This window comes from Symphalangus syndactylus, chromosome 19, assembly GCF_028878055.3.
Source record: "Symphalangus syndactylus isolate Jambi chromosome 19, NHGRI_mSymSyn1-v2.1_pri, whole genome shotgun sequence".
Lineage (NCBI taxonomy): Eukaryota > Metazoa > Chordata > Mammalia > Primates > Hylobatidae > Symphalangus > Symphalangus syndactylus.
In genome coordinates, this window is record NC_072434.2 from 13908222 (window position 1) to 13934676 (window position 26455).

General features: G+C 41.2%; 1 long non-coding RNA gene and 1 pseudogene across 1 annotated transcript in view; one reads left to right on the forward strand and one right to left on the reverse strand.

The window, feature by feature from the left end:
- The window catches only part of LOC129458502 (uncharacterized), a 755613-nt gene that overhangs the window by 173808 nt on the left and 555350 nt on the right, over nucleotides 1-26455 (forward strand). The window lies entirely within an intron of this gene.
- On the reverse strand, nucleotides 9030-11217 carry LOC129458441 (transcription factor Dp-1-like; annotated as a pseudogene).

The window sequence follows — 26455 nt, forward strand, 5'->3', positions numbered from 1 at the left end:
GACCCCAGAAAAACAGTGATTCTTGTTGTACTCCCTTCTTTCAAATTATCTGGGTGTAGTGGGGGCAAGACACAAAGAGGAATCCACATCTCTGCTTCCTGGATTCCCCTCTGACTCTTTCCTCTCTCTTTTACGTATGGAGAAAACAGTTGGGGCAGAGATGTTTCTACTTAGATGAATTCCTTTTCTTATATTTTCTGTCTTACACCAGAAATCTCAACACTTTATTTCAGAAGCTGACAATGTGACATCTTTGTTCTCTAGCTCTGGGGTTGAAGGTGGCCCCTTGTCAACAGCTGGAGCAAGGATGGACACAGGGAGGTTAAAAAAAAATTGTGGCTGGGCACAGTGGCTCACGCTTGTAATCCTAACACTTGGAGAAGCTGAGGCAAAAGGATTGTTTGAGCCCAGGAGTTCGAGACCAGCCTGGGCAACGTAGGGAGACCCTGTCTTTACACACATACACACACACACACACACACACGCCAGGCCTGATGTCACACACCTGTGGTCCCAGCTACTCAGGAGGCTGAGGTGGGAGGATCGCTTGATCCCAGGAGGTAAAGGTTGCAGTGAGCCATGATCACACCACTGCACTCCAGCCTGGGCAACAGAGTGAAATCCTGTCTCAAAAAAAAAAAAAACTGTGTGCCAGGTAACATCTCAAAGTGTTACTCTATCACACCATTATCATGTCAGAACCAAGGCTGCTGATGCTGAAATATCTGAAGCCATCCAGTGTTCATTTCAAAGAGGACCAACCCAAATCAATGACACAGAGGCAGAGAGGCAAGCCTGGAACCTGAGGGTTGCACAAAGTGGGATTCATCCAGCTGTGGAGTCAGTTTTTCTTGCCTAAATTCAAGAGGATGGATGAGTTGACCCCTCAAAGAGACTTTCCGTTTCCAGCAAGTTTCTCTTAAAGCAGAGAAAAACTGCTTTTCTGATTTATTCTTTTTTATTCCAACTCTTCTGGTTTTACTTAAAATATAAGTCTATATGCTTGGGGCTGAGAGCTGCACATTCTTACGCATTTTCAAAGAGCAAAAAATAAGAAAATAAAAAAAGGAAAAGGATTTAAAATAAAATTCCATCATTGTTCATTGAACAACAAATTGCAACTAGTGAAAAGAAATAATATTTTGATTTGGAAGAAGAAAACTGCTGAGCACATCCTGAGACTCTTAATGGGGTTGCTTCTGTTCAGACACCAGTGGCAGAACAGCCACACATCAGATCAACCAGACATATTATCACCCCCTGTAAAGGCGATTGCTTGTCATCTTTTATGAAGCATCTGCCCCTTTTGGTTGTCAACAATGAGGAGCCTTACCCCTTCTTTCCTGCTTATTCTTCCTCCTGGATCTTATCACGTGGGAACTGCTTCTCCACAACGACCCTTCTCATAGACAAGAGCTGCTGCCTCTGTCCAGGATAACAGAAATAAGATGAAACAGGATGAGTCTATTTCACAAAGCTCAGAAAGGATTGCCAATCAGCTCAGCACCAGCACACTGGATAGCATCACGGGAAGCTCCCCTGAAGATCATCTTGTCCATCTTCTGTCTTGTGCAAGATTCTCTTCTAGAGATCCCTCCCTCACCTCAAAAGTCTCCAGGGAAGGACACTCCTCAGCTTCCTGCTATTGGCCATGACAATGTCTTATATTTGGAATGCTTTATATCTAATTGAAATCTTTTCTGCCATATTTTACTTTCCTTCTTCCTCACAAAGCTCGCCCCCATAAAACAATTACAAAATAGGTAAAGGTTGGTTTTAGTGCCTTCTCTTCTCTCCCCACCCCCACCCTTTAATACATCCTCTGCTCTTTCCGTTTTCCAAGGCTTTCTGTGTCTTAGTTGTCATAAAGGAAAGTAGATGGGTACGTTTGTGTTTTTGTTGTTTGTTTGTTTGTTTGTTTGTTTTGACATTGGTCCTTTGCAAGATAAGCCCTGCAAGAAGCGAGCAATGCTTAATACAAAATGCTGAATTATTAATGATGACATTTCAGGAAACTCTAAAACGGAGATTGGGGTTAGGGTGAACTTTGCCCACATCCTTCAAGTAATGTAACGTATGTAAGATTAACCATGAATATTGAATCAAGGCAGCCAGCCTAAACTTTGGGAGACCCGTGTCCAGCTGCTCTTAATAGCTGTGCCACTTTCATTATTTATTAAACCTCTTGGAGCCTCATTGGGAGTAAAATGGGAGTAACTGGCAAAATGGGAGTAATTGGCCTACTTCACAGGCTGTTGTGAGGATTACAAGAGATGATGTAGATAATGCACATTCCACAATGCCTACCAGGTATATTGTCCTTAATACAAACTGGCTGTCATTACTATTATTATTGTTGTTATCCACGGTTACTTTTTATGAATGCAATGCAAAGATTTTCAGCCAAGCCAGTGGAATACTAAAAAGTTTGAATGGGGAGCAGTTGCTCTTTCTGCTGATATACTTGATAAATATTACTATATGACTAACAAATATCTTTCTCTCTCGCCAGGATAATATAGGCAGGTAGTGAAGAAAGAGAGGCACAGAAGAGGCTCCCTGGAGCACAGTAGGAGTGGGTAGGCAGTGAGTAGGAGTGAGGATGGCTGTCCTTGTCCTCTGTCTGCCCTAAACATTTCTGTGGTTCCCATTAAACAGTGTGAATGTCAACAAGGGCTGGGATTTGGGTTGGACTTATTCATGCTTCACATCTCCATATTTTATATTTCCCAGGACTGACCCATATGCAGCCTCTTTCATTCGGAGATAGAGGTCTGCTTAGCATACAACCCAGTAGATAGACAAATCGTGATCTGGTGAAACCTAGAAGAATTATGAACTGTAGCAAAAACAGCCAACGAAGGCATAGCTAAGGCATATTTTCCTTTCCCCTTGATATCAGTGGAAATGTGCATCTTCAGGCATCACAGAAATAATCACCCACTCTGTATATTTTCCCCTTTTTATGGTTTTTATTGGTATAGCAACATTATTCAAGCTAGGCTCTTCCATCTCCCAAGCCAATTTCTTTTGCATCTGTGTTTATATTGATGCTATTCAAACAATGATCTTCCACTTCCCCTGTCAGTTTCCATCGTGCATTTCACATATTATGAACTTATTTAAACAAAAATAATCCTCTCAGGGTACATTTCTTTCCCATCTGTTTCTCCCCTGCCCTATACTACCAATTCTCATTTCAAAACAACATTGTAATATCATTTATTGTTATTTTCTCTTGTTTTTAAGCTTCTTCTGTAGCATTCAGAGTGGAGGGGTGGGGGAGAAATATACAGCATTAATGATTTATAGTCAAGAAGGTATTTCTTACTCAAAATGTTTCTAAAAGGATTTCTATCAATTTTAAGAGCAATGAGATCTCAGCAATTATGACATTCTATATTTGTAGGGTGCTTTACAGTTAGATTTTCATGTACTTTCACTAAGTGTCATTTTAGGGAGTTTGGAAAAAGAAAATAAAAAGGAAAAATACAGCTTGTTATCTACATCATTCTAAATATACAGATTTTTGGCAACCTATAATACACTATGTTGAAGTCAAAATAAAATATAAAGGTGGATCTCTAAACTTAACATTGTATTTTTAGAATCACAGAATAGTGATTCGAGACATACCTAGAGACTGGGTGGTCTTTGGTGTGTCTGAAAAGCAAAGAGAAGGTAGAGGGGGTTATTAGAAAGGGAAATGTTATTTATTGTTTTGAAGGAAAGTTTCTTGGCACTGGTAGAGTTTTAGGAGATGGTAAGCTCTGATTGGTGGGTGATGGTGGTAGGTAAAATCTAGTCTTAAGAGTTGTGGCAGGCTGTTTCAGCAGCTATTGGATCTAACTGGTTTTAGAGTTACAGCAGGCAGTTTCGGCAGCTAGGCTTGCAAAACTAAATTCTTTGCACAGTGTTATGTGCCCCAAGTGCTTTCCCACCCTGGCTTCTTGACTCTGATCTAGTTGGGTATGACAAGAGTGACCCAATTCGTATAATCACCCTTCAAACTGGACATGCAACATTCGCCTGTCTCCAATATTCCTGGTATTGTGGAGACACAGCTATTTGCCTACTAGAATCCATGTGAGGTGGTGGGGGTTTGCTTGGAATTGTTCTTAATTTGGAAATGATCTAAACAGACAGAGGTAAGTCTGTCCCTGAATATGAATACATGTTTAGCTTAATGATATTTCTTTATAGTTCCCATTTGTTTAGAGATTGCATTCTGTTTCCTAGGCTCAGAAAGACTTGTTATAAATACTCTAATCCTTTCTAAATCAGGTGTCTGTGCACCTATTTCCATATAGATATCTTAGGAGCATGAGCGATAATTTATTCTCATAATCTGCCTACAAAAGAAGGTTCCTCCTTCGTTTGCCAGCCTTGCCCAGATGAAAGGGCCAGAGCCTTCTGCATGCTTCTGAGGCCAGCTGTGGCAAATCAGCTGAGATTTTTGAAGAGAAATAAGCCTTTTTATTCTTTGAAGAAATATCTGTAGAACCCACACTCTGATAGACAACTTCCAGAGGTCACTTAATTCTGCATGGAGTTTCTAACTCAACATTTATAAGTGGGTCACGTTTCTTCCTTTGGAAAGGCAGATTTGACAAGTTAATATTATCTCACAGAACACATATTCTTCAAATGAGAGGTGCTTTAGTGATTCAGAGTTCTTTCTCAAGGGTTCATGGGCTAGGCTGGAATCTCTCACATGCAGGAAGAACATTGATGAGGCATCCATCCTGTCTGACCTCAATCTTTCCTGAGGACTTGAAGCCCAATATTCCTGAGTTGGACTTTAAAACCTGCCCCAGGTTGGAGATTCTTGCTCCACTTCCTGCAGGCTAAAGAAGCAAGATTCTTCTAATTGTTTTTCATCTGTGATGGTTTTATAAGTGAGGAAGAGCTTATAAGTCTCTTTTACAGTTCATTACAACTGAGAAACCTTATTTAGTCAAAGAAAATTGTCCTTTGGGGAATGATTAGAATTCGCAAGGAGTAAAATCTTTTGGGGGTGGAAAATGCTCTCTGCATGGTACAGAAAACAAAAACCAAATCCCCAAATCTATTCCTCAATACAATTTCTCATTAAGTAAATGAAATGGCCTTTTCCTTTTCTCAGCTCAACCCTATGAGTTTTAATTGATTTAGTTTCTGCTCTCCTGTCCTTGTTTTCTATTTTTCTCCAGTGGATCACTTCTGGTTTCAGTACCATAAAAGAATAGACTTTCTAAAAGTTGGAAGATCCAAAGTTAAAATATATAGCCTTGAATCATAGTTATTGAAAGTTCCTGTGCCATGTCTTAGATGGGTTAGGTCAAGCAAGTCAGACTCAAAAGGGGATTGAACTCTTCTTACCAGCAGAAGTTAGCATCCTGTTGTCTATAAATAGGTCATCCCCATTTATGATGATCAGAAATCGTCATAAGCATGACCTTTGTAGTCATCACTGACATAATCTTTGTTTCCAAAATCTTTTTCTACTCCTGTAGTTCATCCTGGCCTCTTCTGGCTTGAAACAATCTCTTTCAGGAACTTTGAAGTCCATAATCTTGACTTCTTTACCAAGGCAGCCCATGTTGCTTCTTTTTCTGGTCTTGATTACATTCAAATTCCACTGTCCCAACTAAATGCTATCATATAGGTAAAAGTAAAGGTATTTCTAACATTAAGAGGCTCAGAGTTGTAGCCCTGATGTGATGTGCTCAATCACAGGAATAGTAGCAGGGAATGAAGGGATTTTGTAGAGTTTCTCAATACTTCATGGAAAGTTAGAATATCTGCCTGAAGTCTCCACGTGAGGTCTAAGAAATTTTTCTGGTCATTTGGACATGTGCTAAATGATAATTTGAAGCATGTTTGAAAGATATAGTTCTGTGTTTAGGCAGTTTCGACAGTCATTTTATTATAAATACCCTCTTGGTTTATGTCACTCTCCCTAAACTAAGTTTGAGGTGCAAAATCCTGGTTTTGGAATCTGAAAGCTTGCTTTCCAATGCTCTCTCTTGTGCTAACCAATTGTGTGATCTTTGGTAAGTCACACAGTGGCTCTGGGACAATTTCACATTTGGAAAATATGGAAATAGGGCTGGGTAACCAAGAAGGGAGTTAAAGAGCTAGACAAGCACAGTGTTTTACACTGATTGTCCCAGGATAAGTTTACAGACCTTATTGGGCTTCAGTATCATCAGGAGGTTTTAGTAAATGAAGGATTTCTGTGCTCACCCCAACAAGTCCTATTCAGTAGTGTTTGGGGGTTGGTGGGGGAGAAGCAGTCCAGCTGCTTATTTAATCAGTGTGTTAGGTAATTTTGATGCTCAGGGTCCTCACACTGTATCTGGAGAAACTTACCCAGTGAGGTATAATTCAGAGTCCCAGAGAACCTCTCCTCTCCATCCCATCACTAGCACTAGAAGGGTCCTTGAGGGTACAAAGGGAAGACTTCCCATTGGGCTTAAAACCCAAATGTCTGAGATAAAAGCAATTACACTAATGAATAATTAACCAGCATGGGTCCTTTCCAGATCAGGTTTTGAAAAGGCCAATCCAAACCAGCTGTGGCCAGTCAATACTGGCCTAAACTAGTTGGGCCATCACAGCCTAAATTTGAACTGATTGCAATCAGCTGAAACTACTCCAAATTGATCGGGACCATCCATGACTAGTCAGAACCAGCATAGACTGATTGCAGCTGGTCAAAATCAGTTGAAACCAGTTAGGTTCGGCCATAGCCAATGTAAACCAGCTGTGACCCATTACAATTGGTCAAAACAAATTGTAACAGGCAGTAATGCATCAGAACCAGCATAAATCTGTTGTGCCCAGTTCAAACCACTCTAAACTGGTCATGCCTTTTAATAACCATTAGAAACTGGTGTTGTGGGCCACTTAATACTGGCCTAAACCAGCTGCAGCCAGTCAGAACTGGTCTAAACCATTTGTGGCTAGTTATAACCAGTCAAAATGGTAAAAGCCTGCCATGACCAATCAGAACCAGTTTAAACTGGTTGTAACAAGTCACAGTTGAGCCTAGCCGAAACCAGCATCAATATTTTGCAGCTGGTCAAAATTGGTTGAAAGCAGTTGTGGCCAGTTAAAATTGGTTAGAATCATCAATGACTGATTGAAACCCACAAAAACTGGTTGTGGATGGTCTAGGCAGGGTTTAAACCAGTCACAGCCAATCATAGCTGGTTCAGGCAAATTATGGCAGGTCAAAATCAGCCAAAACCAATTGCAGCTGATCAGAGGCAGCCTAAACTGGTTGAAACTAGTCTAAACTGGTCAGAATCAGCCATGACCAGTCAGAAAAGGCATAAACCAATTGCAGTTGGTCAAAATGAGTAATGAGCCAAAACTGAGGCTGGGCACAGGTGTTCTAAAACAGTTGTGGCCAATTAAAATAAGTTGTGTCCAGCTACTTAAATTGTCTGCAGCTTAAATTGTCTGCAGCCAGTCAGAACTGGTTTGAACTCCTTGTGGCCTATTGAAATCAGTCAAAACTGGTTGTAAAAAACCACAACCAGTGAGAAACAGAAACAAACTGTGGCCACTGAAAATTGGCCTAAACCAGTTATACCCTATTAAAACCAGTCTAAACCAGTTGTGGCTGGTCATAATAGGTCCAAACTGGTTTGGGACAGTCAAAACTGGTCTAAACCATTTGTAACAGACCAAGACCAGTCAGAAATGGCCAAAATTAACTGTGGCTGGTATAAACCAGCCTAAACCAGTTGTTCCATGTTCAATCTGTCTAAACATGTCATGGTTGGTCATAACCAATCCAAACTAATTGTGGCCAGAAGAAACCAGCCTAAACAGATTGTAGCCAGTTATAGTCAGTCTAAATCATTTGTGGCCAGTTAAAACTTATCTAAATCAGTTGGAAATAGCCTAGACTAGAAAGAACTGCTATAAACAGGCTGGGGCCAGTCACAGCTGGTTGAAGCCAATCTCGGCCAGTTTAGACTAGCTTTTAGCTAGTTTCTCCTGGTTTTGACTTATTATGTCTGGCTTCAACTGGTTATGATGGGCAGTGTCCAGGGGTAAACAGCAGTGTCCAGAGCTGACTGCTCATGACTGTTCATAGAACAGTAGCAGCACATGATGAACAGCAAATCATAGATTATTGGAGGTCCTTAAATTAAAAATAAACTTCTGTGAATTGTGGTTTTGATTTGCCTATGCCTTGTGAGTAATGATGCTGAACATATTTTCATGTGCTTCTTGGATATTTATAAATTGTTTTCGTAGAACTGGCTACTCAAGTCCTTGCTCTATGTTTAAAGCAGCTGAAACTGGCTTTGTTGTTTCTTCCCTGTGCAGAAGCTTTTTTGCTTGATGTGATTCAAATTTGCTTTTGTTGCCTGTGTTTTTGAGGTCTTACTCCAGAAATCTGTGTCCAGAACAATATTCTGGAGTGTTTCTCCAATGTTTTATTCTAGTAGTTGCATAGTTTTAGGTCTTGAATTTACATCCTTAATCCATTTTGATTTGTTTATATGGCAAGAAATAGGAGTCTAGTTTCATTCTTCTGCATAAGCATATCCAGTTTTCCCAGTACTATTCATCAAAGAGACTAATCTTTTCCCAATGTATGTTATTGATGCCTTTGTTGAAAATGAGTTAACGGTATAATTGTGAATTTATTTCTGGGTTCTCTATGGTTTTTTTTTATCTTTTTTTAGATGCCCATGCATGTTTCATTAATAAAAACCAACAGTGCCAAGTTAAACAAGTCAAACAATTAAAGTCTCTTTATGTTCCATAAAATATTACAGAAAAGTTTGTTTCAATAAAAAGACTCCTTTTAGAACAGGCAGCTAATAGCAACCATGCAGTTAATGGATTTTGTGAATAAATTTTAAATGACTACTGCCTGTCCTTAAATTCCTTTTTCTTTTTATAAAAAAAGAACTATTAAAAACGACAAATTTTGAGTTAAAAATTGTTAAAACATTCCCTATATTTAATTTCAATTTTATAATAGATTACAGGAAGATGCTTATGAAACAAATACAACATTTGTTTCAGTACATGTCTTTAAATGATAGACTTGTAAGTATGTAAACAACTATATAATAAAAGGTTTCCAAACGCTGCCTGTAAGAAATCAGGCAAATTTTACCATAAGCAATAAACCATTCCAAGCCTTCCAGACAGTCTCCACAGCCGCACCAGCATGGCAATAAGCTTTAACCAAACCAAACAAAAACAAACAAAAGCACTTTGCAATTTGTTGCTGCAAAATAGGGAGAGAAAAGAGTGTATAAACTTGATGGACTCACAACAGTCAATATAATTTGAGGGAGAATAAAGTCAGTAAGGTTGATAGTGTTTATTGTTTTGAAAGTCGAATTCTGCTGTTTGCTTGGGGCTCTTGGACACGGTACCACTGAACAAATGGACAACTCCACAGAGTCTCGCTATCAGCCAGCGTGGGTGCTGTCCAAACTCACGACAAATAAACGGCATTCGGTGCTCACCATCCACAACAGGAGGGCGTTTTATTTTCATGTAGGTGGATGAAATACAATTTCTTCAGCAAACTCAGCAAAAACTGTTAAGGGGCAAAAATTAAGTCTGTACTTAAAGAAAAACAGAAAATGAAAACACAAAATCCTAAAAAGTAAATAAACGCTCGGCATCAGCACACTGGTATCAAAACATACATCCACAGCACATCCTACTCCCATCTCCCAATCCTTGCTTATCGGAGGTGCATATCTAAATTCAATGGCTTACCAATATCTTCTTAGGAATAGGCCAAAAGGAAACAGAAAACCCACATTAAAAAAAAAATTTATTTTCCCTAAACGTTTTCCTGAAGCTGAATGTGAAGTGGAGAGGACGTCATTCGTCCTTGTTGTTCTTGTTGAAATCGTCGTCCTCATCATCCTTCCCGACGTAGGATACCGGGGTCTCCACCCCGGAGCCATTGTACTGAGGTTGGAGCTTGTGGCCAGTATCTCATCCGCCCTGTTGGTCGGGTCACTGGCAGAGAGCTTCTTGCCATCAGACATGGAACGTGCCGTCGTGATGAACACGCCTCCAACAGTTCCCTGAGTCATTTCTGTCACGTACGGCTCCAGGGCCTTTGGGACCAGACTTCCGGCCATTTTAAGGTCTTCGGCAGAGCAGCTGCCGGACTCCAGCCCACAAGCCATGCTCATCCGCTTCAGCACTTCTATGTCAGTAGATTTCAGATGTGTTGTCAAAATTAAACAGATACTCGACTTTGTCGTTGGAGATGCTGCAGTCGATGACGGTCTTCTTGCTGGTGTTAACGATGATGAAGGGCAGGTGGATGAGTGAGCTGGGCCTCGTTGGCCGGCTGCCCTGCTGCTCCGCGTGCTGGTTTCTCTCTTCACCAGGTTCTTGAAGGCAATTTGCTGTCGAATAAGTTCCTGAAATTGAAATTTTCTGTTTTATTCTGTCAAGTCTCCTCTGTCTTTCCACCTCTAAGTTCTGACATTCCTGAGCCGAGTTGGTGGGCAGACCAACTCACTCCATCTCCGTCTTCTCCTTGGAGATGTTCATGGACATCAGCACGTTTAAGGCATCGTAGACGCGCCGTCGATGTTCCTCTGATCATAAGCTGACTCGCTTGGTAAGATGTGGTTGTCCGCAGCACTGAACTCCGCGACCAGCTCGTCCGCCACTTCGTGGTATGAAGTGGTCCCTTTCCACTGCACCTTGTCTCAGACCTTCCTGGAGAAATGCCACAGGCCTTGCCTTTCTTCTCTCCTTTCCTGTTGAGCTTCCCGGCAGACCAAGGTGAGGAGTCGGAAGGCTGGTTCCGAGAGGCAAAGTGAGTGCTGGCGGTCTGTGGGCTTCCTACCGCGAGGGTGTTTGACGCTGCTGGTCTCCGAGGCGTACCGGTTACCACTTGCTGGACAATGTTGACATTGGGCTGTCCAAAGATTTTCGCAAGAGCTGCTTCCCCAGCGGGTTGACGATGGAGGGGTGAACGGCCACGAGGGACACCAGCGCCTTTTCCGGGACTAAGGTTCTGGTCTATGAAGACCTTGAGTCCTCCGTTGGCTTCAATTAGACCGGCAACAACTTTTGCCATGTTACCAGATCTGGGAAATCAATGCTATAAATGATCACCCTCCCACAGAAGAAAAATGATTTTTCTGGGAGCAGCCCCTGGGTCACGGAGCAACGTGCAGACTCGTGGGACCACCCCAGACCCTGGCGGCGCCAGCCCAGCTGACCGGTAAGTCTGACAAGTGGGCTTCCGGGGTCCGCGCCGCGCGCCTGTCACTAGGCCTCCGGCCGCCTCTGCGAGCCTCCTGCGCGCGCTGGAACCAGGTACCCGCAGGCCGGGCGGCCTGCCTCTCCTACCCCACCCTCCGCGCTCCGGCCAACCCTGGCCCCGACCTCGGCCCCCCGTCCGGTGCGGGGCACGGGCTCTGCTGTCAGCCGGGAGGGCCCAGCCCGGGACCCCCGCCCCGCAGTCACCTAAGAAGCCCCCACCGGCGCCGAGCGCACGGGGTCCAGGAGGACGCAGGTCTGGGCTGCGCGGCGCCTACACGCAGCAGGGGCGCGGGATGGGGTGTCCGGGGGTCCAGCCCCGCGCCCCGTGCTCCCGTCCGCTCCCTTGGGCCCCACCCACGGCATCCCCTACCCGCCGCACCTGGCTGCCCGGCCCGGTCGCGCGGGCGGGGCTCAGGGCGGCGCGGGGAGGCGCAGGCAGGGGCTGGGCCGAGCCCAGAGGTCCCGGCGGTCCAGGCCGTGGAGGGGTCCGTCTGGACTGAGTGGCGCCGGGACCTCTATGTTTATTTTTTTATGCCACTTCCATGCTGTGTTGGCTACTGTAACTTAATAGTACATTTTGAAGTCTGGTAGTGTGATTCCTCCAACTTTGTTCTTTTTACTTAAGAATGCTTTGGCTATTATGGATCTTTTGTGGCTCCGTATTAGTTTTAGGTTTATTGTTTCTATTTCTGTGAGGAATATTACTGATATTTTGATAGGGATTGCACTGAATCTGTAGAACACTTTGAGTAATATGAACATTTAACAATATTGATTCTTCCCATATGTAAACATGGAGTATCCTTCCCCTTTTTTGTGTGTGTCCCCTTCAATTTCTTTCATTGGTGTATTATAGTTTTCATTCTAGAGATTTTTTACCTCTTTGGTTGATTCCTACTTCTTTTTCGTAGCTATTGTACACTAGGGCACTTTCTTGGTTTTCTTTTTCAGAGTGTTCACTGTTGGCATATAGGAAAGCTATTGATTTTTGTATGTCGATTTTTTATCTTGCAGTTTTACTGAATTTGTTTATCTGTTATGAGAGTTTTTGATGGAGTCTTTAGGTTTGTCCATATATAAAATAATACAATCTTCAATCAAGAATAATTTGACTTTATTATTTCCAGTTTATATGCCCTTTATGTCTTTTTCTTATCCAACTGCTCTGGCTAGGATTTACATACTATGTTGAAAAAAAGTAGAGAAAGTGGACATTCTTGGCTTCTTCCAGTATCTCAGGTTTTCCCAGTTCGGTATGATACTAAACTAATTGCACCTGGTAAGAGAAGTTCTAACGTGGTTGTGGCCAGTTGAAACAGGACTGATTTGGTTGGAACTGGCCATAATCAGTCTGAACTGGTGTAAACCAAGTATAGGCAGACAAAGCTGGACAAAACTGGTTGAGGCCAGCCATAGCCAGTCTAAAGTGGCTGTGGCAGTCATAACTAGTCTAAATCAGTTGTGACCAGGTATAATTGGTCTAAGCCTATCAGAACCAGCCATAACCTGGCAGAACTGGTATGAACTAGTTGAGGCTGGCCCAAACCAGCCAAAACCAATTACAGATGGTCAGAACCAGTCTAAACTGGTTGTAGCCTGTCATAGCTATGCAAAACCAGTTTTGGCCAGTTGAAAACTGGCTTAAACTTACTGCAACTGGTCATGTTCAGTCTAAAGGGCATTCAAATAAAAAATAAGAAAGTCAAATCATCTTTGAAGATGATGTGATCTTCTATATGGGAAAACCTTAAGACTTCATCAGAAAACTCTCATAACAGATAAACAGTTAAGTAAAGTTGCAGGATACAAAATCAACATACAAAATCAATAGCCTTCTTATAGGCCAACAGTGAACAACCTGAAAAAGAAACCCAGAAAGTGTGCTAAATGTACAATAGCTACAAAAAAAATAGGAAAAACAACTGAAGAAGTGAAAGATCTCTGGAATGAAAACTATAAAACACCAATGAATGAAATTGAAGAGGACACACACACAAAAGGAAAAGATGTTCCATATTTGTAGATTGGAAGGATTGAGAGGACACCAAGAATGGGGACATGGTGGAGGAACAAACAAGACAGCCCAAAGGCAAACTTTGCTGGCTGTGCATTTTTGCTACAAGCTGTCTTCAGAGATGTAGACAAGGAGTTGGCAAGAGTTGAGGGAATATAGAAAGAAATTGGTGAGAATGACAGATATAATTCATCTGGAAAATAAATGCCTGGGGTATTTTCTGAAAGGCATGCAGGTGAGAAATATGTGACTAAGAGATGGCTTGTTCCAGCAAGTACCCTGTGGTGTCTGGCTGTGCCCTGAAGTCGTAAGCAGAGTTATTTGATCATGTGACATCTGTGGGGTGATGGTAACTGTTAGCTTTAAGGAGACAGAGAATCTGTGCTGGGACAGGTGTGTTTGTGCATGGAGGGCAGATGAGGATTGAGAGAGAGGAGTCGTGTATAATAAGGCCTAAAGGAGAGAGAATGCAGCTAAACAACTCAATAACTCTGTCCTAGTTTCAGCTCCATCAGTACAAGGGCAAAGCATCGAAATTAGCCTCCAATACAGTTTATTTGTTGCTATCTAAATTCCAATTTTTTTTTTTTTTGTCAAGTTGGTCCATTTGCATGCAAGGTTGCAAGCTCTAATCTACTCTGATAATGACTTGGGTAAGCAGGTTGAAAATGTCTTACTCCTCCCTAGAGGCTCACAATATAGAAAGGAAGGAGAGTAAAGCAACCTTTTCATAATTAAACGAGGAAGAAAATTACATCACGTTTTTATACTTTTCTTTTTTTTTTCACCTCTCACAACTTTGGATGCTGAACTAGGGTTGGCAGGAACATGGACTGGAGAAGATAGGTGACATGTTTCTTGGAATTCAAACTTCTCTTTATCACGAAGCCTTAGTAATGCTGCCCAGCCAATTTCTGCATTAAACAAACACAGATTGAAGGAGAGGAACATGATTTAATCTCCCCATGGCCAACTTCCATTAATAACCTAGATTTTCCTGAACCTAAATCTTTTATACAGCCAATTCATCTTCTTTTTTTAAAATGGATTCTTCTCTAAGATTTATTCTCAAAGATACTTAATTCTTTCAACTAACTGATGAGATCGTGAGGTAGTGACATGGCTGAAATTTTATATTCTCCTTGTGAGAATTGAACACCACATCTTTCAATTTCAATCCATTTCATTTAGTTCTGTTCTCTGCTGTCCCATTTTCCCTCTTGTTTCATTCTGGAAATCTCCAGAGTCAGATCTTGAACTTAATACCCACTTTGAATGCCTCGATCAAGACTGCATTTTGATAGTCTAGGTTAAAACTCTACAAGTGCTTAATTCCTTTAACCATCCCATTATCAACCTCTTCCCCCAACCCTTTCAGACACTAAACATAGAATAAATGGGATGCATTTACTTAAAAGGCCGAGAGCTTTGTGAATGGCTAGCCAGCATTGGGGCATCACCAGAAGGAATTAATAGAAAGGAAAGGCAGCTCAAGGGAAAATTTTAAATAGGTGAAATTTATTTAAATTCACTTAATCTCTCTTTTCCTTAACACCTTTCTTTCTTCATACGGCTCCTTAATTAACTTCCCCCTTTCTCTTTTCTAGCCCCACAGAGTTCTCGTGCTACTTTCTGGCTATCCTAGACTATATATATATCTGCCTTGTATAGCACCACCATGGATGCCTGACCCCTCCTTCTCATCCAGATATAGTCACAAACCTTGCTCTCTAGTGTCCTAAGTAAACACTAGTTAACTGGTAAGCTCAACTGTACTGGAGAATAAAGGGTTAATACGGTGTTTTCTCCTGCGGATTTTGAATTTCAAAAGGAGACTTCAGAAGTGATTTAGCCCAAAGGAATGCATATCTTTTGGTGGAATTCTAGGCACCTTGGTAGAAAATTTTTGAGTTGAGTGGCCCTATTGCTCAGATGCCACCAAGTCTGTCATTTTCTATGTTGTCTCTAATTAAATTCAGTTCTGCCTCTGGGACTGTAATGGAGAAATTTTAGATAGGTAGGCTTTCTAAGTGAATTACTGACTTTATTCATTTATGCAAGCCACACCATTTGTTCATTTAATAGAGATTTACTGAGCATCTACTATATTGCAAGTTGTCAGAGGTGCCTTGGATATACCTGATGAATAAGACAGTATGGCAGGTAGTAAAATCTGAACAACCAGAGTTCACTTCCTGGCTTCCTCTAGGGAAGGAATATTTGCCAAACCTGTCGCATTCATCAAAAAAAAAAAAAAAAAAAAAAAAAAAAAGGATGAAGAAGATATATCACACACTTGAACTTAATCCATGCAGCTCACTTACTGTGGCTCAAGAAGAAAGGGTTTGGAAAAACAAGATAAATACTTCAGTCAGGGCACGCTGGCTGCTGAAGCATATTTAAAAATCAAATTACCATTTTAATGGTATGCATCGTTTCCATATCAAATGATAACATTATTGGCAAAGACTAGAAGGTGACATAATTTTGAGTGCTTAAACTGTCCCAACAATAGATGAAGCTATCTTAAAAGGACTACAAAGCCACTCCACCATCTGGCACCCTCTCTCACCATCCTGGTGGGATTGGGGAAAAAGAGCGCTTCCAAGTGGTGAAATGAAATGAAATTGGCTTGCCCTGAGGATGCACGTTGAGGAGGGCCTGTTCGGCCATCTGACATTCTTCTTATTGTAACTGCATAAAGGGATGGCTTCACAAGCAACAGTCTTATAAACAAACTATTTTTTATTATTACAAGTAGACAGGTTTACTACAGGTTTATTGCAGAAAGCATAGCAGAACACAAAGCAAAAAAATAGAAGTCATTTATAAAACCTGGAAACAGCTAATATTGATATTTCAGTGTATATCCTTCCAGTCTTTAAAATTCCCTGTGTGCATTCGTGTGTGTGTTTATGTGTGTATGTGTGTGTTTTCAAAGCAAAAATGAAATCAAACTGTATTATTTTCCATTTAACTCAGGCTGACTTCATGAGCATGTGGCCTGTGCTTGGTTTAATGCTCTGCTGTTGCCATCATGAAATACTTAATTTTATCTTTGAACCTGTGCGTTGTTAGTGAAGTCCAATGGGAGTGGAGGAGATGCATGCAATATGGGTGGCTCATATTCTTGATGCCTCATTTGCATATAGTGTTCACAGTGCTCCATGAGCACAGAATTCCGATGGGTCCACAACGCAAGGGACTTTGTGAGACTGAAAGCAAGCATGAGGTAAGCATGTTATATTTATAAGTGAATGCTCACTATCCTGAGGGACTGTGCTTTCCACTTGAACCAGAGCTTGCTTCTAATGCAGAGAGAAGACAATGGTGTTTTAAGAAACATGAAGGACCAAGAAAATTTATCATATCCTTTCTTACACAGGTTACCTCCCTGTACTAGCCAAGCACTTGAAATGATGACATAGAAGGAAAAATAAGGCAACCTGTAATTCCTTTCCTCTCAGTTCTTCCTTACTCTTCAGTAAGTCAAAGGTAGAGAGTGCTGGTAGACTGTGGGTACATCAAGAAGTGAAATAAAAACAGTTGAGTTTACTTTGTGAACTCATTTCCATGTTCTGGCAAGAGAGAAATACATATGTATATGAGAACTTCAAAGTAGAAATTGTATAATTTTGGTGATTCTAAAAAACAAATAGTTTTATTTACATTTTAAACTTGCACCACACAATAGAAAGATGAATGGTACAATTCATGCTAATAAATTAAATTTTTAAATTTTACTTACTTAACATTAAATAGCAAATTAAGAATTTTATGTCAAGTCAAATGAGAGACCACAGAAGAAAGGAAAGATACTTTTTTCTGTTTAGGGACCCCTCATTTCCATTTTCCACTGGGCCCTGTGAACTATATAGCCAGCCTTGACTGAATGATAAATATTGTGATCATTTTTTTCAAATCATTAAATATGACTTATTTTTATTTTTTATTATATGTTTTAATAGACTTTATTTTTAGAGAAATTTTAGGTTTACAGCAAAATTGAATGCAAGATACAGACAGTTCCAATGTATGTCTTGTCCTCACACACACACAGCCTCCCCCCTTATTAATATCCCCCGACTAGAGTGGTAAATTTGCTATAATTGGTAAACCTACATTGACACATCATTGCCACTCAATGTCCACAGTTTACGTCAGAGTTCACTGTTGGTGCTGTACATTCTATGGGTTTGAATGAATGTATAATGACACATATCCGCCATTATAGTATCTTACAGAATAGTTTAACTGCCCTAAAAATCTTCTGTGCTGCATAAACATGATTTTAAAAGATTATTACTAACATCTGCATAGTAAATGGCTTCAACTGATGAATTTATTTAACTTATTTTCTATAACTTTTTGGACATTTAGAAGATTTACAATGTGTTTCAATTGGTTGGTTATTATGGTATGAGGAAAATACCTGTATATAAATCTTTATATACATCTATGGCTGTTTCCTTAAGGAAATTCCAATAAGTAGAATTGCTAAGTCAAATGATATGTACATTTATAAGCATTTTGAGATATAGTGACACAGTTCTCCTGGGAAAGTTGGTCACAATGTCCAATTTCTACCTTAATACAGCAACCACATTCAGTACTTCATCTATTCCCTTTTTGTATCCATGCATTCAGTCTTTGGTGTTTTTTCACCCATTTATTCTTTCATCAACAATCCCTACTCTGTGTCAGGTGCTGTATCAGGAAGGTCCTGGGCCAAATGATGAAGACTTGACTTTATGGAACTGACAGTAGAGTGGAAAAGGTCAGACTGAAACAACCCCACAAATACCTGTGTATTTACAAATTGCAATGAGTTCTGTGAAGGGAAAGGCTGGAATGGTTGAGCTGGCATTGAGCTGGCATCTTCACTTGGTTGGAGTGTCAGGACATGTTCCCCTGAAGAGGTCACAGCTAGGTGAAACTTGAAGGAAAAGTTGAAGTTAAGGTGGTAAAGGAACGGAGAAGGAGAATGAAAGCGTGACAGACAGACGACCAGCCTGAGCAAAGGCCTGTGGCAGGAGGGGTGAAATCATGGAAGCAAAAGTCCAGTGTGGTTGGAGCACAGAGGGGAGAGGGGAAAGTTGAGAGAGACAAAGCTGGAGGCATGGATTAGGCCAGAGGTCCACAAACTGTGGTCACCAGGTTAGATCCAGCCTGCTGTCTATTTTTATAAATAAAGTCTCATTGGAAAACAGGCATGCTCATTTATTTCTGTATTGTCTATGGCTGCTTTTGAGTTACAATGGCAGAGGTGAGTAGTTCCAACAGAGGCTGCCTGACCCCAAAAGCCTGCAATATTTACTGTTACGCCCTTTACGGAAAAAGTTTGCCTGCTGCTAGACAAGACCATGCGAGGTCTTAACGTCTGTAGAGAGGTTCCATTCTTTACCCTGGAACAGTGGGAAGTGATTAAAAGGTTGAAAGGTATAGGTAGCATGATATTTGTATTTTGGAATGGATTGCAAGGTGCAGAGGGAAACGCAGGGAGACCAGTGAAGACTGTCACAGTATTCCAGGCGGGAGCCAATGGACCCTTGCAAGAGGGTAGTGGCTTTAGAGACGGAAATTGAAAGACATTTGAGAAACGAAACTAAGAGGATATAACATGATGGGCAAGGGAGAGAGTTATCAAAAACTACCCCTAGGTTTCTGTTTAGTACAATTGCATGAACCATGGTGCTCTTCACAGAAATAGGGAAGACTGGAAAAGGACCAATTGAGAGTGCCCAGGGAGATATTAATGAGTTCAGTGTGAGGTACCTTTGAGATAGCCAAGAGGATTTTGAACAGGCAATTGGATAAAGGTTTCTGTAGCTCAGAAAAGTAGTGAATACTCCCCATTGTAATTTGGCCAAAAACATACTTAGTATCTCATTATATATTTTCTACTGGGTTTATATTTGCCACTGACTTTTCAATGCAAAGAACATTTATTTAGTGTCTATGATGTGCTAAGCACTTGTGAGTTACTGCAAGAGAATACAAATACAAATAAAATAGTCTTTCTATTCTCAAGATTACACAATCTACAATATAAAGCAGTCACTAATGAATGGTACTAGAGTTGAGCCCAAAAATGCTACGGGAGCAAATAGCAAAAAGCAAAAATGAAACCAAAATGATATGGGAAGTGCAATTAATTCTGTCAGGGGTGAGAAATCCACAAAGAAGGTGGTATTGGTGAAAGGATAAGTGGGGTTTTAGATGGTAAAGAGGGGGTGAAGTCAATGCATGCAGGGGCAAAGGGAATGGGGTTTCAGATGGTAAAGAGGGGTGAGGTCAATGTATACAGGGGTAAAAGGAATAGCATGAGCTGGGGAGTGGAGCTGGGAAAGGTTATCAGTTACTGGTGGGCAGTTCTTCTGAAATAAAAGAAATTTGTGGTTTTTCTATTCTTACTAAACCCAGGAGTCCCCACCTGAGCTTAGAACAATATTTGGCACCCTAATTCTGCTTTGGTTGACTCTAATCTTCATTTCCGGTTAGCATATGGTGCTTTGCCACCCATATTGTAGTTATGAGATCTTATCTAACTGGTTCCTTACTCCCATAGTGAAATAATTAATTGCTTTATCCTTTGCACTCTCATATTGCTTTATCTTTTATGCTGAAATTGCTCTTGTCACACACTGTTGGGGTTAAATATAGATGCATTTCTCTATCTACCAGGACATGAACTTATTAAGGGTTGCTGTTCTGTCTTCTACATCTTTGGACCCTCAGTGCCTAGAACAGTGCAAAGTAACAGTGACAACGATGGCGGACATCTGCTGAATCAAATTAAGTGGGAGCCAGAAACTTCTGGCTCCAGTGCTGGTGTTTGAGTGATCTAATGAAAAGTCCTGGGCTACATGCTGGTGAGGACTGGGAGAAAGAGAAGAAATTGAATTTGAATAATTGAATTTTAAGAAGCAGGCATATGCTTCTGCTGTAACCTCCCCACACCAGACAGCATAGCCCAGATGCAAGTCAAAATGCATTATGTATTTAATGTGTCTCATGGGGTTGGCATCTGAGATAATAGGAAGAGAAGGCAGGGATTATAATCAAAGTAGCAACATCTAAAGACATTTAGCTGGTGGTGAAAGATCAGGGCATATCTTTGGATATTTAGCCAATCTTGTGCTGGAGAAGAGTGGAAATGATTGAGGGATGTGTGTGTGTTGGGGGTGTGTGTTTGTGTGTGGGTGTAGATAATTTAGAGACAGAAGAAATGAAGTGGAAAAATCAGGATCTCTGGGGCAGGTGTTTCTTGGAGTTTTGGGAGTTGGATGTCAATTCTGATTGTTGGTACTGATGTATGGGGCTTGAATTTGAGAATAATAAAACTATTTTGCACCCAGGAAACAATGTGCTGTTTCTCACTTTCTCCTGAAGTTAGGGCAAGAGAAAATGAGATTTTGTGGAACCAATAAGAAATTAAGTTATGAGGAAGAGGGAAGATATCTAACACCGGCCATATGCCAAACACTTTGTCTTCTTAAATACATCTCCAACACAGTTATAAGTGAGGTATCAGTATCTATGTTTTGAGTGAGAGAAAATGGAGGACCAGAGAGGTTGAATAACATCCTTAATATCACAAAGCTGAAAAGAGGCAGTGTTGGGGTTCAGACTCACATTTGATTAATTACAGAGCCCCTGATTTCATCACCACCCTCTCTTATCTTCCTAGATTCTGAAATCTGAAAAGTGACCGTGAAGCTTTTATGTGATACCCTCCTACACAGACATGTGAGGGGTGGCAATATAGATGTTGTCATGATAGGGACTCATTGTTATTGAGGGGCAGGCAGATAGATAGCCTTGATGAGCTCTGGGTGCCTCATTTAGATCTACAGTATCCTTATGAGTAAGCCCTAAATTCCCTTGTGATGCTTTTGTACTAGGAAAGTTGTGATTTTCATCTAAAGGTCTTAGAACTGCCTTCTAGATTCCAAACAGAGAGACAGAAAAGAGAGGATAAAAGGAAGTTGAGAATTCCCAGGACCCTAAAGGCTGACAAAACTCTGGTTATTGTACATTACAAACTATCTTCATGATCATTTAATGCAGTGCTTTCACCTTACAGATAAAGACGCTAAAGCCAGGGACTGACTCCAGAAAATTTATTTCAAAATGTCAAATACACCCTTGTGGTCTTGCTACAACCCCTTTCAGCACATCTTCACCTCCCTGGACATTTCCGCTCCCCAAAAGCACATGACCCTTATCACTTTTTATAGAGCCTTTCCCCCAGAGAGTTCCCAAATTCAAGACTTGGTAAGGTCTGAACATATTACCCTTATTGGATTTTCTATATTTAAGAAATCTAAATGTCCCTCATTTAAAAAAATATATATTCTCATAAAAATTTTATAACATAAAATTAATATAGGAAGAATATCATTTTATATTCTTCCATCCAGACACAACCATTCTTAATATTTTAGTAACAGTTTTCTTCCAGTCTTTTTTGCTTTTCAAATGTATCCTTGTTTCCATGTTGCATTAGGAAGCAATTTGAATAGGAGAGTTCAAAACTAATTTTCAGGCATGTGGGACCCATGTTTGGCTCTGTGAATGCACACACACACACACATACACACACTATATATATATATTCAGAATTGTCACTATGTGTGTGTGTGTGTGTGTATATATATAGTGTGTGTATATATATATGTGTGTGTGTATATCTATATCTATCTATCTATCTCTATCTATCTATCTATCTATCTATCTATCTATCTATCTATCTATATATAGTGGCCCCAGAGTGGTGTATGTTGGCACCAATGTTAGTGGGCCCAGGCAGGCCAATATATATATATATATACACACACACACGTATGTGTATATATATGTGTATGTGTGTATATATATAGAGAGAGAGAGTGTGTGTGTATGTGTGTGTATGTATGTGAGTATGTGTGTGTGTGTAGGGGTAGAAAAGGCTGGAAAGTTGGGTTTGGGGGGATGGTAGGACACCCAACCTAGCATCTTTGAAATCCATGGCATGGGTGGCTGCCATAACTCTCTCAGTCCTGGGGCTGAGTGCGTTCCTTGGCAAAGGGGTGCCCAGCAGCCCCAAACACTTAGCATAATTCATGTCCTTTGGGTGTCACTCAAATGGGGACCACAACGTGATCAAATGGTGGCTGGATAACCATGATATCTGCTCCTGCCATCTCTGCTCATGAAAAACTACTCGGAAAAGAAGAAGCAAGGAACAGAATTAAAAAAAAAATCACCCAAGAGGAGTCAGACTTCTTCGGGAACTCATCAATGCCATCTTGTCACTGGTCAAAGGCAGAGCAATTGAGAGATCCGGAGCTGAGTTATCTGTTTTCTCAGTCCAGAAAGAAGAAAACTGGCTCCGTCAGGGCCAGCCGAAAGAACATGCTTCCAGGATCACACAGAGCGCCTCAGCATTTCTCGCTGTCTCCACTGTGTTTTTCCGTTGACAATTCTGAAGCCTTGCCACAGCAACCAGCTGTCTCTGTCAACCCCAGCGTTTTCCTGTCTCTCACGCTTTCCCTCGCTTTCCATCACACAAAAGAGCTCTGTTAACTAGAAGCCTTTGCAGTGTGGCTGTTGAGGTCGTGGTGGTTAGAGCCCCTGTTGCACAAAGCTGCCGGTGGCTGTCTGGGGCTCCAGACATTTTTAAGATCAAAATCAGGAGGAAAAAATATCAAACCACTTTTTGAAGCTGCTGCTCCAGCGTTCTTTGGAGTGCCCAGTCTCCTCCCTACGCACAGCCCCAGGCACTGTCTGACCCAGCCTTTTATGCACTTATACTCCAGAACATTTCCAAATATACACACCCACTTTAACAAAAAGTCATCTGAGCCAGTGTTCCCTTGGCAGAAGGAGGCTCTGTTTATGCTCTAAGTCCTCTTGCTTCCAGGAGACGAAGATGGGAGGGACGTGAAACCCCCAGTTGGGTGGGCAACAGCCTTATGCTTGTTAGTCCTCTCACATCCCCACCAGGTGGAATGGCTTTCTCTGAGTAAAATGGCTCCCTCTGGATAGAATGGCTCCCTCTGGGTAGAACAATTCCCCTTGACTAGAAGGGTTCCCCTTAGGTAGAATAGTTTCCTACCCCCACCCCCAACGCCCCCCACATCCCCCTGCCGAGGTAGAATGGCTGCCCCCCGGGTAGAATGGCTCCCCCCGGGTAGAATGGCTCCCCCCGGGTAGAATGGTTCCCCCTGGGTAGAATGGCTCCCTGGGTAGAATGGTTCCACCTGGGTAGAACGGCTTCCTCTGGGTAGGACAGTTCTCCTTGGGTAGAATGGCTTCCCCTGGGTAAAATGGCTCCCTCTGGCTGAGCTTCTCCTGCCTCAGGACTCCTATAGCCATAGACTGCAAGGAGGAGCCCAAAACCTCTAGGCAACAAGCGGGTAACAATTCTACTGCCTCTACTCACTGGTTGGTGTGACCTTGGACACATCTTAACATTTTTGACCTTTGGTCAGTTTTCTCACCTATAAATTGAGACTAATAATACTTCTCTACTGGATTTATGAGAATTAAGGTAGCAACATATGCTTAAAGCCTAATACAGTGAGCACATGGTCAATTTGTGGATACAATAGCTGGTATTACTATATCTAAGTTATTACTATGTCTTTCCATATCTGGATCTCCCTCCTAGTTAGGGATTCCACATGACTCATCCAACTTTTTACGTAAGGGAATCTATGTACTTAGACACATAAAGAATAGAAACATCCAATAAGGTAAAAATCTGAGCTCTAGGAGTTGCCCTGCCCCACGAGCCAGACACAATACTGCTACTGGGCACAGAAGAAGATGACCCGAGGCTTAGGGCCCTTAGAAGGACTTCATGCCTCCAAAGATTCTTCCTCAGTCTGACTGGCTGATGCCAGAACTCCCACCACAACAGATTCTTTTCTATGATCTCTGTTAAAGAAATAATTCCCCAGAGGGCTTACACATTATCAGACATTTGTCCTTGCTTGTGACTGGGAAGGATGTTGACAGAAAAAAAAAAAAAAAGAAATCTGTGGCTGTTTAAAAGTCAAGGAGTCACGGAGTCATAGTCAGACCTGGGAAGAACTTTCTCTGAGATCATCCTATGCTTTTTTGTTTGTTTTTGTTTTTGTTTTGACAAGGAATAATCTGAAACCCAGAGGCTTTTAAAATTGCTGCAAAGGTGCTGTGCAGTGTGGGAAAAGACACATGAAGCAGAAATCTGGGAGTCTGGAAGACCAAACTTACTGAATTTTAGAGATGCGCCTCCAGGCCATCCATATCCATGTTCTCTCCCCCAGTTTTAGAATGAGTTTTTAGAACAGCTTTAACTCTGTGGAATTGTGAAAAAATTCAAATGTCAACAGTATAAGTGGAGTTTATACTGTATATAGTAAAATGAAATTTAAACCTTATGTTAGGAATGTTCTCAGGTAATTTTAACATAGGTAAGTTTTGATTCCTCAGCTTACTAATGGAGTTCCAGGGCAGAGTGTGTTTCTTTCATATCCAGGCCCCTTGTCCACACCTGGCTGCCCCGGTGTGTCTGGCATGGAACACAGCCAGAGGTGGCCTTGGCTGCAAGTTGTTTGTCAGATTGACAGCCTTTTCTGCTAAATGCTCGCTCCCTCTCATGCATGCTGGCACCAAAAATGCCAGAAAATGAAAATTGCAATAAGTAAAGGACACTTGCCTGTCTGCTTCAGTATCAGATTAGAGTTCTCCAGCACACTCTCCTTTTCTTTACTCTTCCTTCCCCATGGAAAGGGGAAATTGGAGGAAATTTTCTGCGGGAAATTGGAGAGTAAACTGATTAGGTCAGACTAAATGGGAAAGTTTTCTAAATGGTCTTTTGAAGTCAGCTTTCTGCCTGTCCACATTCCCTAACTGCCCCACCTCTAACACATAGAGGAACGAGGCACAGGTACTTGGAAAATTCACTAGGAACTGGCTAAAGGAATTATCAAGAAAGAGAAGTCATGAATTCACCAGTATATATTGAGCACTTGCCATGTGCCTGGAGCTCTGCTAGTTATCAGGTGAGGTGCAAATATGGCTGTTCTGTAGTGTACAGTGATGGTGAGATGGGAGTTAGAGATTTAAAAAGAAGATTATTTGAATATTTGGTCACTTTATGGTGTTCTGTATGTCATCAAGGCTTTGCTCATTCTTTTTAATTCTTTTTTAAAATTTTTGTCTGACTGTGTCCAATGTTAGTTTCAGGGCCTGTGAGGGCCAAGGGGCTCTCTCATGGCTAGGACTGCAGGAGTTCACAGTGGGAATATGGACTACTGAGTGTATCACTTACTCTTTCCCCTTATTAAGGAGTCTCTCTTGGCTCCAAGGCAAACTGGCTGACCAGGTTGCCACACTTCCTTCTCCTTCCTTGCTTTAGGTATTTCCTGTCACTTTTCTGTTGAATTCAGTGTTCTCTTAGATGATCTATTTGACATGTGATTACCTGCTCTATTTTGATTCTTCTTAGTGGAGAAGGCAAGTATGAAATGTCTCTAGTCAGCCATCTTGAAGACCCAGACCCCTAAGCAATCCTCAACAAAATACTAGCAGACAAAATGCAACAGCATATTAAAAAGATGTGATCAAGTAGATTTATACCAAGGAGGCAAGGATGACTTAAAACACACAAATCAATAAACATGATGTGTCACATCAATGGAATGAAGGACAAATACCATATGACCATCTCAATAAGTGTAGAAAAAGTACTTTAGAAAATTCAATATTCTTTCATGATAAAAACTATCAACAAACCATGCATAAAAGGAACATATTTCAAAATAATGAAGGGTGTATATGACAGACCCACAGCTAACATCATACTGAGTTGGGAAAAGCTGAAAGCTTTTCCTTTAAAAACTGGAACAAGACAAGGGTGCCCAAATTCATCACTCCTATTCAATATAATACTGGAGGTCCTAGCCAGAGCAATTAGACAAGTGAAAGAAATAAAAGGCATCAAAATTGGAAAAGAGGAAGTTGAATTTTCACTCTTTGCGGATGGCATAATCTTATATTAGGAAAACCAAAATACTCTACAAAAAATTTCTATAGCTGATAAGCAAACTCAGTAAAGTTGCAGGGTAAAAAGTCAACAAACGAAAATCAGTAGTGTTTCTACATACCAATAAAAGAATAGCTGAAAAAGAAATCAAGAAGGCAATC